Below are 11,102 nucleotides of genomic sequence, written 5' to 3'. Positions count from 1 at the left end.
CTATACTGTGATCTGATGCCCTCTTCTGCAGATAAAGCACTCATATAAAATAAATAAATAAATACACACATACATAAATGCCGGGCAGTGGTGGTGCACACCTTTTATCCCAGCACTCCGGAGGCAGAGGCAGGTGGATCACTGTGAGTTCGAGGCCAGCCTGGTCTACAAAGTGAGTCCAGGATAGCCTAGGCTACACAGAGAAACCCTGTCTCAAAAAAAAAAAAAGTTTCACTTTGCAGCTCTGGCAGGCCTAGAATTTGGTATGTCTGCCAGGCCCATCTGGAACTCAGAGATCTTCTTGTCTCTGCCTCCCAAGTGCTGGGATTAAAGGTGAGTGTCACCACCACCCAGCTGAAGTCTTTGTCAAGATTTGGCGGTGGTGGTGGTAGCATTTTTTGTTTTGTGTTTGTTTTGTTTTGAAGACAGGGTCTTGCTATATCTTGGTCGTCCTGGAACTCACTCTGTAGACCAGGCTGGCTTCAAACTCACAGAGATCTGCCTGCCTCTGCCTCCCAAGTGGTGAGATTAAATGTGTATGTATGCCATCATACCCAGATCCTTTTAAAATTGTACTTTAGGCCAGGCATGGTGGTGCAAGCCTTTAATCCCAGCACTTGCAGGCAGATCACTGTGAGTTTGAGGCCTGGTTTACAAAGTAAGTCTAGGACAGCCAAGGCTACACGGAGAAACCTTGTCTCAAAACCCCCCCCCCCAAAAAAAAATAAAATAATACTTCGAGCCAGAATATTGCTGAATTGCCCAGGCTGGCCCTTGCACTAGTGACCTTCCTGCTTCCGTCTACCAGATGGCTGAGATCACAGGTGGGTGTGCACCACCATACCTCCTCAAACACTGGTTTTTGTCCTCTCACTGGCTGCTCACTTTTTCTGGTCCTTTGGTATGAATTAGGTAGTTTCCTACTTGGAGGAGACTTTCTGGACTCTCCAGGCTGGGCTTGGAGTTCCCAGGACACTACATGCATGTGGTGGCCTTGGTCGCTCTACAGCTGCTCCTCATTTGCCCTTGGGTCTCTGCCCAGGGTGGATTCAGGGGAGGTAAACATGGAATGCCTGGCCAGGAGTGGTGGAGTATGCCTTTAATTCCAGCACTTGGGAGGCAGAAGCAGATGGATCTCTGTGAGTTCAAGGCCAGCCTGGTCTACAAAGTGAGTCTAGGACAGTCAAGACTACACAGAGAAACCCTGTCTCAAAACAAAACAAAACACCCAAAAGGAATGCCTTTCCCATTCAAACTGGGATAAAGACCTAGGGCCATGCAGTCACGAAGAACATAAGAAAGTACTGTCCAACATGGTCCCACTTGTTATCAAGGCCTGGAGCGGTAGGATATGCACTGGTCATTGGGGTGTTGGGAAGAGGCCTTAAGTTGGGCAATGAGTGAAGGGCAGTCTTCATCCAGGTTTGGGTAAGGCCCATTCCTCAAAGGAGAGACAGAAGACTCTCCTTCCCTCAAAGAAAAACAATACCTGGGACTGGAGTGGTTAAGAGCACTGTCTGCTCTTCCAAAGGACCTGGGTCCAATTCCCAGCATCCACATGGCAGCTCACAACTGTCTGTAACTCCAGTTCCAGGTGATCTGACAACCTCACATCAATGCACATAAAATTAAATATTTTTAAAAATTATTTTTTAAGGTTTATTTATTATGTAGAGTGTTCTGTCTGCATGTACACCTGCACTCCAGAAGAGGGCATCAGATCTCTTAGATGGTTGTGAGCCACCATGTGGTTGCTAGGAATTGAACTCAGGACCTTTGGAAGAGCGGCAGGTGCTCTAAACCTCTGAGCCATCTCTCCAGCCCCTTAATAATTTATTTTTTTTATGTGCATTGGTGTTTTGCCTGCATGTATGTCTTTGCGAGGTGTCAGATCTTGGAGTTATAGACAGTTGTGAGCTGCTACATGGTTGCTGTGAATTGAACCCAGGTGTTTTGCAAGAGCAGCCAGTGTGCTCTTAAACACTGAGCCATCTCTCCAGTCCCCTAAATATATATATATATTGGTTTTTCGAGACAGGGTTTCTCTGTGTAGCCTTGGCCATCCTCGACTCACTTTGTAGACTAGGCTGGACTGGAACGCATAGCGATCCACCTGCCTCTGCCTCCCAAGTGCTGGGATTAAAGGCGTGCGCCACCACGCCCGGCAATAAATTATTTTTAAAAATAAATAGGGGCTGGTTAAGAGCACTGGCTGCTCATCCTGAGGACCTGAGTTCAATTCCCAGCAACTACATGGTGGCTCACAACCATCTATAATGTGATCTGATGCCCTCTTCTGACATGCAAGTGTACATGCAGGCAAAGCACTGTATACATAATAATACATAAATCTTTACAAAAATAAAAAAAAATAAAATTATAATACAAAAATTAGAAAAGAAAGAGAAAAACAAAGCTGGGCATGGTGGCACATTCCTTTAATCCCAGCACTCGGGAGGCGGAGGTAGGTGAATCTCTGTGAGTTTCAGGTCAGCCTGATCTCCAAAGCAAGTCTAGGACAGCTAGGGAGTTGGTAGGCAGAAGCAGGTGGATCACTGTCTACAAAGTGAGTCCTGGGCAGCCAAGGCTATGCAGAGAAACCCTGTCTTGAAAATCCTAAAAAAAAAAAAAAGAAAGAAAGAAAAGAAAAGAAAAAGAAAAAATGTAAAAAAAAGAAAAAAAATGTTAAAAAAAAAAAAAAAAAGACAAAAAGGGAGAAACCCTGTTTGGGGGTGGGGATACGTTTGTCTCTCAGGAACTCTCCTCCCATCTGGTTCCTTCTTGTTCTTCCAGGCCCTGGCATTATTAAGTAGCTCATAAGAAACACACTGATAACTGACCTTCTGTATTCATAAATTCCTTCAGAAGCTTCTTTGTGGTGTCTGCTGAGCCTAGAAAGCACCTGGGATGATTTCTTTTTCTTTCTTAAAAATTTTGTAATTATATTTATGTACAGAAAACTAGCAGTGTACATTTAACCGAGTTTAGTGAGTTCTTTCTTTCTTTCTTTCTTTTCCACCTGCGATTTCTAACTGCTGTGTTTACTCAGCACTTGGCCCTCTGACTGCTATACTTATTTTTAAGACCAGATTCCCCTGAGCCTATAGAAAATACCCTTGAGAAACAAGAACAGGAGAATTATGGTTCAAGACTCATTTTCAGAGCTGAAGACATGCAGTACAAGGGTTGCAGGTGAGAAACTAGTGCTGGCCTTAGCCTTGGATTTGTCCCGGGTTACAGGAAGGCTTGTCTTCACGGAGCCCTTATAAAGCACTACTTTACAGAGAGGACCATGGCTGTAGGTGGCTTTCCAGGGCACCTGGAACCTAGAGCTGAGCTGTGAGGCTCTTACCTCCCCGGTGGTAGGGGTGGTTTCACAGCTGTGGGACTTACTGCAGCCTGAAGGGGGCGCCTAAATTTCGAGGTCTGGAAAGGGACCTGTCACCAGGGGGAAGATGTAAAGTGGATCAGGAGGCAGGGCACGGCAGCTCACACTTTTAGTCCCAGCACCTGAGAGGCAGAGGCAGGCGGATCACTGTGAGTTCAAGGCCAGCCTGGTCTACCAAGTGAGTCCAGGACAGCCAAGGCTACACAGAGAAACCCTGTCTGGAAAAACCAAAAAAACCACACACACACACACACACACACACACACACACACACAAAATAATAATAACAACAACAACAACAATCACTAGAGTCCCCACAGTCACCAACTGGTGAATCCAGGACAACCAAGGCTACACAGAGAAAGCCTGTCTTGAAAAACTAAAACTAAAAATATAATAATAATAATAATAATAATAATAATAATAATAATAATAATAATAATAATAATGTGGATCACTAGAGTCCCCACAGTCACCAACTGGTGAATCCAGGACAACCAAGGCTACACAGAGAAAGCCTGTCTTGAAAAACTAAAACTAAAAATATAATAATAATAATAATAATAATAATAATAATAATAATAATAACAACAATAATGTGGATCACTAGAGTCCCCACAGTCACCAACTGGTATTGTCAGCCATGCCAGAACCCCCTGCAGCATGTCAGATGTGTTCCAGAAGATGGAGTGTCTTTCTTGGTCTCTACTCTGTTCCTTTGTGGGACCCAGGACACCCCCACTGTGCCCAAGATATATGAGAAAGAATTACACACTCAGAGACAGGATTATTCCAAGTTACTGTTTTCTCTGAGTCTCAGGTCTTCACTTCCAAAATTAAAGAGAGAGCAGGACGCAATGGCGCATGCCTGTAACCCCAGCACTTGGGGAGGCAGAGGCACATGGGTCTCTGTGAGTTGGAGGCCTGATCTACAAAGTGAGTCCCAGACAGCCAAGGCTACACAGAGAAACCCTGTCTTGAAAACAAAAAACAACACACACACACACACACACACACACACCAAAACAAAATTAAAGAGAGCTGCAAGAGGGGGGGCTGCATGTCTTGGCGCATGCCTTTTATCCCAGCATTTGGGAGGCAGAGGCAGGAGGATCTCTGTGAGTTGGAGGTCAGCCTGGTCTACAGAGGGAGTCCAGGATAGCCAGGGCTCTGTTACACAGAGAAACCCTGTTTGGAAAAACCAAACCAAAAAAAACCAAAAAACAAAAACCAAAAACCAAAATGAAAGTGAAAGATTACATGAGCTATTTCAAACTTGACTTTGTGGGGCTCCAGAGTTCCCTGGAGATAGCACAGGACTAGAGGTTTGATGCCTGGAACTGAAGGCACGAGAATGTTCTACCTGCTTCAGTGTGCAGTGCAGATCTAGTCGTAAGTGTCATGCATTACAGTTGAAGAAAGACCCTGGCTTAAGAAAGAGGTAGCAGGCCAGGCGTGGTGGCGCACGCCTTTAATCCCAGCACTCGGGAGGCAGAGGCAGGCAGATTGCTGTGAGTTCGAGGCCAGCCTGGTCTACAAAGTGAGTCCAGGGTGGCCAAGGCTACACAGAGAAACCCTGTCTCGAAAAAAAAAAAGAAAGAAAGAAAGAAAGAAAGAGGTAGCAGGCCTGGAGACACTGCTCAGTGCTTAAGAGCACTGGTTGCTCTCCCAGCACGATGGCTCACAGGCTGTCATTATAGTTTAGGGGATCCAATGCCCTCTTCTGGCTTCAACAGGCACCAGGCACTCAAGTGGCTCCCAGATATCCATACAAGCAAAACACACACACACATATGCACACACACAGAGAGAGACAGAGACAGACAGACAGACAGACACACACACACACACACACACACACACACACACACACGAGAGAGAGAGAGAGAGAGAGAGAGAGAGAGAGAGAGAGAGAGAGAGAGAGAGAGAGGCACATGAGAGAGAGAGCAGACAGAGAGAGGGGGGAGGGGAGAGCGAGAGAGAGAGAGAGAGAGAGAGAGAGAGAGAGAGAGAGAGAGAGAGAGAAAGGGGGGGTGAGCTCCAGGTGTGGAGGTGTGGTGCAGCATTTAATCCCAGCACTTCGCAGCAATAAACAGGTGGATTTCTGTGAGTTTGAGGTCAGGCTGGTTCAAATAGTAAGTTCCAGGATAGTCAGGGATCTACACCAAAACCCTGTCTCAAAAACAAAACAAAGTTGAGGGTGCTGGTAGTTTAATCCCAGCACCCGGGACGCAGAGGCAGGTGGATCTCTGTGAGTTCAAAGCCAGCCTGGTCTACAAAGTGAGCCCAGGACAGGCAGGGCTACACAGAGAAACCCTGTCATGAAAACAAAACAAAGTTGAAAAATTGATTATTTTTGCCTCTACCCTCTTTTGTCTCCCTTTCACCACATCAAGACTGCCTCCTCACCTTAATTTTTAAGTTTTTAAATGTGTTTTATATGCATGTATTTCTTTCTTTCTTTTGGTTTTTCGAGACTTGGCTTGCCTGGCTTCATGGTGACACATGCCTTTAATCCCAGCACTTGGAGGTAGAGACAGGCAGATCTCTGTGAATTCCAGGCCAGTCTGGCCTACAAAGTGAGTCCAGGGCAGCCAAGGCTACACAGAGAAACCCTGTCTTGAAAAACAAAACAAAAAATTTATTCATTATGTACCCAGTGCTCTGCCTGTATAACAAAAGGGAGCATTAGATCTCATTATAGTTGGTTGTGACCCACCATGCGGTTTCTGGGAATTGAACTCAGGACCTCTGAAAAACAGTCACTTCTCTTAACCTCTGAGCAATCTCACCAGCCCCAATACCCATCCATGTATTTCTGAGCACAGCACCTCCAGGTGTGGGTAGTACCTTCAGAGGCCAGAAGAAGGAATCAGAACCTCTGAGATTGGAGTTATAGATAGGTGCTATAAATCAAATTTGGAGCTGGGCAGTGGCGGTGCACACCTTTAATCCCAGCACTGGCAAGGCAGAGTCAGAGTGAGTACTAGGACAGCAAGGATTACACAGAGAAACCCTGTCTCAGAAAACCTTTTTTTTGAGACAGGGTTTCTCTGTGTAGCCTTGGCTACCCTGGACTCACTTTGTAGACCAGGCTGACCTTGAACGCACAGCGATCCACCTGCCTCTTCCTCCAGAGTGCTGGGATTAAAGGTGCGCGCCACCACCACGTCTGGCTCATTTTCTCAAAAAACAAAACAAAAAGGAAATCAAGCATCTGTGTGTGTGTGTGTGTGTGTGTGTGTGTGTGTGTGTGTGTGTGTCAGAAGACACACTCCACCAACTCCAATCTCAAGTTACATAATTTAAAGATGAACGCCATAACCCATACCATTAATCCTAGCACTTAGAGGCAGAGATGGATGGACTGCTTTTCTTTTTGTTTGTTTGTTTGTTTTTTGCTTTTTGCTTTTTGTTTTTTCCAGACATTGTTTATCTGTGTAATAGCCTTGGCTGTGCTGGAACTCTCTTTGTCGATCAGGCTGGCCTTGAACTCACAGAGTTCACCACACCTAGCCTCTTTTTTTCCCCTTTTCTTTATTTTTTTCTTTTTGGTTTTTCTTTTTCTTTTTTCTTTTTTCTTTTTGGTTTTTCCAGACAGGGTTTCTCTGTGTAGCCTTGGCCATCCTGGACTCACTTTGTATACCAGGCTGGCCTCGAGCTCACAGCAATCCACCTGCCTCTGCCTCCCGAGTGCTGGGATTAAAGGAGTGCACCACCACGCCCGGCTTATTTTTGGTTTTTCAAGACAAGGTTTCTCTGTGTAGCCTTGGTCCTGAGCTTGCTTTGTAGACCAGGCTGGCCTTGAACTCAGAGAGATCTTCTTGGCTCTGCCTCCTGAGTGCTGGGATTATAGGTGTGTGCTACCATGCCTGGCTCACTCTGTCTTTCTTTCTCTTTTTTCTCTTCTTTTTTTTTTTTGTTCCAGACAGAGTTTCTCTGTATAGACTTGGCTGTCCTTGAATTCAAGAGATCCACCTGCCTCTGCCTCTACAGTGCTTCTGGAACTGAAGGTGTGCACTACTTAGTCATTCCACCCTCTCAGTTCCTTTCTCTCTCTCTCTCTCTCTCTAGGGTATCTCTGTGTAGCCTTGGCTGTCCAGGAATTTACTCTGTAGACCAGGCTGGCCTGGATCTTACAGAGATTCCCCTACTTCTGCCTCCTGAGTGATGGGATTAAAGGCATGCACCACCACTGTCCAGCTATGTTTTTTTTAAATACACATTTTTAAAGCTGAGTGTGGTGGTTGCACGCCTTTAATCCCAGCACTTGGGATGCAGAGGTAGGTGTTGCTGTGAGTTTGAGGCCAACCTGGTCAAAAAGTGAGTCCAGGAATCACAGAGTCCTGGAACCTTGTCTTGAAAAAACAAAACAAAACAACAACAACAACAAAGCCGGGCGTGGTGGTGGTGCACGCCTTTAATCCCAGCACTCGGGAGGCAAAGGCAGATGGATCGCTGTGAGTTCGAGGCTAGCCTGGTTTACAAAGCGAATCCAGGACAGCCAAGGCTACACAGAGAAACCCTGTCTTGAAAAACAAAAACAAGGCCGGGCGTGGTGGCGCACGCACGCCTTTAATCCCAGCACTCGGGAGGCAGAGGCAGGCGGATCGCTGTGAGTTCGAGGCCAGCCTGGTCTACAAAGTGAGTCCAGGATGGCCAAGGCTACACACAGAGAAGCCCTGTCTCGAAAAACAAAAAAAAAAACAAAACAAAAAAAAAAAGAAAAAAGAAAAAGAAAAACAAAAACAAATTTATACAGTATTATACCTGCATGCGCAGAAGAGGGCACCAGATGGCTGTGAGCCACCATGTGGTTGCTGGGAATTGAACTCAGGACATTTGGAAGAACAGCCAAGAACCTCTGAGCCACTTTTCCAGCGCCAGCTCTGTTTTTCTGTTTGTTTGGTTTGGTTTTTGTTTTGTTTTTTTGAGGCAGGGTTTCTCTGTGTAGCCTTGGCTGTCCTAGATTCACTTTGTAGACCAGCCTGGCCTCAAACTCATAGCGATCCGCCTGCCTCTGCTTCCCGAGTGCTGGGATTAAAGGCGTGCGCCACCATGCTTGGCAGCTCTGTATTTCTTATAGTGTCTCCTTAGAGCCCCAGCCTTCCTCTGAGACTTGCCTAGACCACCATTCCTCACTGGGGTCATGTGATTTTTCTTGGGCAGTCTATTCATTCTAGAGAGAAAGGGCACTAAAAAACCCCAAAGGCTCATTCTAATGAGTTTATTGAAGTTTGCAGGAACACAGGTACACGGGTGACTCAGAGGCACGCCCAGCACTTGAGGAGGAGGAAGATCAGGAGTTTAAGGTCATCTTCAGTTATGTAGTGAATTTTGGGGCCACCCTGGGCTACATAAAACTTTATCTACAGGGCTGGAGAGGTGGCTCAGTGGTTAAGAGTACCGCCTGCTCTTCCAAAGTTCCTGAGTTCAATTCTCAGCAACCACATGGTGGTTCACAACCATTGTAATGTGAGCTGATGCTCTCTTCTGGCCTACAGGTGTACATGCAGGCAGAACACTGTATACATAATAATAAATAAATAAATCTTTTTAAAAAAGAAAAAGAAAAAAAAAGACCTTATTTACATTTCAACCTGCCCCTGACAACACCGCAGCACCATGTGGGTTGCTGGCAGGAGCACTGTGTATGGGGTTGCCGTTAGCAGGTTCTTTCCCTCTGGATCTTCCGGCATCATATTCGGTACGGATGGAATTATGGGATTACATGTTTGTGACACCACTCCTGGCAGCTATTACTATTTTTTCATTGTTTTGTTTTTGTTTTTTTGAGACAGGGTTTCTCTGTGTAGCCTTGGCTGTCCTGGACTAGCTTTGTAGACCAGGCTGGCCTTGAACTCACAGCGATCCACCTGCCTCTGTCTCCCCAGTGCTGGGACTACAGACGTGTGCCACCACGCCCGGCTTTACTATTTTTTTAAAAAAGATTTATTTATTTATTATGTATACAGTGTACATTGGATCTCATTATAGGCTCTGAGCCACCATGTGGTTGCTAGGAATTGAATTTAGGACCTATGGAAGAGTGGTAAGTGTCCTTAACCGCTGAGCCATCTCTCCAGCTCCCAGCTAATATTACATAGCCTAGGCTGGCATTTATAGTCTCACCTGCCTCTGTTTCCCTTTGCCGGAATTAAAGGCACAATCTACTACGTTTGTCTGCTCTGCTCTTTCTCTACTGACCCTCCCACCCCCAGGGTTTCTTTGTGTAGCTCTGAGATTGTCCTGGACTTGCTTTGTAGACCAAGCTGGCCTGGAACTCACAGAGATCCACCTGCCTCTGCCTCCTAAATGCTGGGATTAAACGCGTGTGCCACCACCACCCAGCTGCTTTTTCTTTTTCTTTTCTTTCTTTCTTTTTAGAAAAAGATTTGTTTATTATTATGTATACAATGCTCTGTGTGCATGTACACCTGCAGGGCAGAAGAGGGCATCAGATGACATCATAGATGGTTGTGAGCCACCATGTGGTTGCTGGGAATTGAACTCAGGACAAACTCAGGACCTCTGCAAGAGCAGTCAGTGAGCTTAACCTCTGAGCCATTTCTCCAGCCCTTCTCTCTCTCTCTTTTTTAGTTTTGGTTTTTGAGACAGGGCTTCTCTATGTAGCGCTGGCTAACTTGGACTCACTTTGTAGACCAGGCTGGCCTCGAACTCAGAGATCTGCCTGCCTTTACCTCCTGAGTGCTGGGATTAAAGGTGTGTGCCACCACGTCTTTTTCTTATTCATAGTATTTCTTAAGTGAGGCTTCCTGAAAAGGAGATCCTTGTAGCTACCTGTGTGTGGGAGACTGTATGTGAATGTTAGTGTGGGCATGCACACACATGCATGTGGAGACCTGAGGTCCACAGATGTTCTTCCTTGCTTGCATTTCACAAGTTTTCTCCTTGCATCTGAGGCTCACCAACGTAGTCAGTAGTGTTAGACAAAGAATTTCAGGGATCTGCCTGTGTCTGCCTTCCCTGAGAGCTGGAGACCATGCTTGCTTTTTATATGGGTTCTCAGGAATCCAAACTCAGGTCCTACTTGAACAGGCAGGCACTTTGTCGACTGCATCACGTCTCCAGTTCCTCAGTAACTTTCTCATCTCCCAGGTGTTTTTGTTTTTTGTTTTTTGTTTTTTTTGCTTTTTTGCTTTTATTTGTTTGAGACAAGGTTTCTCTGTGTAGCCTTGGCTATCTGGACTCACTTTGTAGATCAGGCTGGCCTCGAACTCACAGAGATCCACCTACTTCTGCCTCTCAAGAGCTGGGATTAAAGGCGAGCGCTACCACCGCCCAGCTTGTTTGTTTGTTTGTTTTTTGTATTTTTCAGACAGGGTTTCTCTGTGTGTAGCCTTGGCTGTCCTGGATTTGCTTTGTAGATTAGGCTGGCCTCGAACTCACAGCAACCCGCCTACCTCTGTCTCCCAAGTGTTGGGATTAAAGTCGAGCGCCGCCACCACCACCCGGCTCATTTCCCAGTTTTGATTTCTTCACAATATTTAGCAGTGCCTGGAATACTCTCGGTTATTCAGCTATTTTGTACACATGCTATTTATAGTGAACCTACTACGTACCAGGCCCTGTATGTATTTGCCGTCGGATTGCAGGCTCTATAAAGTAAGAGTCTTTAATTGTCCAGGCCACTGGCGTCTACAAAGGACTCTGCAGCCCCGGGACTCGCACACAGTAGGCACACTTCTCTCTT

Source organism: Acomys russatus, chromosome 8 (genome assembly GCF_903995435.1).
Source record: "Acomys russatus chromosome 8, mAcoRus1.1, whole genome shotgun sequence".
In the NCBI taxonomy this organism is placed as follows: domain Eukaryota; kingdom Metazoa; phylum Chordata; class Mammalia; order Rodentia; family Muridae; genus Acomys; species Acomys russatus.
Note: the sequence above shows the minus strand (reverse complement) of the source record.